We start from the raw sequence: 1,050 nt of genomic DNA on the forward strand, positions 1-1,050 counted from the left end.
AAGGGCAGTGACGAGTACGTACTACGACCAAGGAGTCCGCAATGGCTCAGCGGGACGTTCCGATTGTTGGTATCCCGACGGAATTGCGAAACGCTGTGAAAGTTATCGTCCCGTTCTACTCAGAGACGGCCACGAACGAAAGGGCGGCCGCGTTCTGGCGTTCCTTCGAGAAGTGTACGCTCGGTATGGACGACCAAATGCGGTTGACTGCCTTTGAGCAGTGTCTGAAGGGCAAGTTGGGTCAGGAATGGTGGTATAATGCGAGGATCAACGATTTTGAAACCCTGCGCGTGAGATTCCACAACCGCTTCATCTTTCAGACGCCAGCTCAGTTGTGGAGCCGACTCAAGGCCGCTAAGAGGAACTACGGTGAATCTGCGGAAGAGTGGGGCGACAGGATCATCACGATGTGCGAGTACCTAAACTATCACGAGCCTCGTATGCAGTACGAGTTCTTCCTCGATGGGTTAAGGAACAAGCAGATGCGTGCCGTTTTGAACGCGAACCTAGCTGCGTCGATCCAGGAAGCGTGCGCTTTATTGCTGTACAAGAATCTGCACCTCCCTGTGGAAGAAGAAGACGAGTTTGCAAATAGTGGAACGACGGTGAGGAACGTGAACGCGGTGACGTTCACGCAGTCGCAGATGCTCCAGCAGCTTCAACAAATGAACCAGTGGATGCTGAAGCAGCAGCAGAATCCTGGAACGTCGCAAGGGTTCGTTGGCGCCGTGGCTACTACGAACGTTCCGTGTATTGGCGTTCCCGCTCCGAATGGGAACGTGACTGGGCTCTGGGACCTCTTCGCACCCGACTAGAGCCTGACACGCGTACCACGGAAGGAGAAGTGGTTTGCGGACGCTGTGGTCGTGTTGGATGTGGACGTGAGACGTGTCCCCGGGGACAAGGGCCGTTGCAATCGGTGTAACGGAACTTGGACACTACTCGATGGAGTGCAACTGGGCCCAGATTCTAAGGGAATTACCGGAACGGAGAACGCCGCCAAGCGAATTGTCTGCTGTGTGGGCAAGGCGGGGTCACCTGGTGGCGAGA

This window comes from Phytophthora infestans, genomic scaffold (assembly GCF_000142945.1).
Source record: "Phytophthora infestans T30-4 supercont1.24 genomic scaffold, whole genome shotgun sequence".
Classification (NCBI taxonomy): Eukaryota; Oomycota; class Peronosporomycetes; order Peronosporales; family Peronosporaceae; genus Phytophthora; species Phytophthora infestans.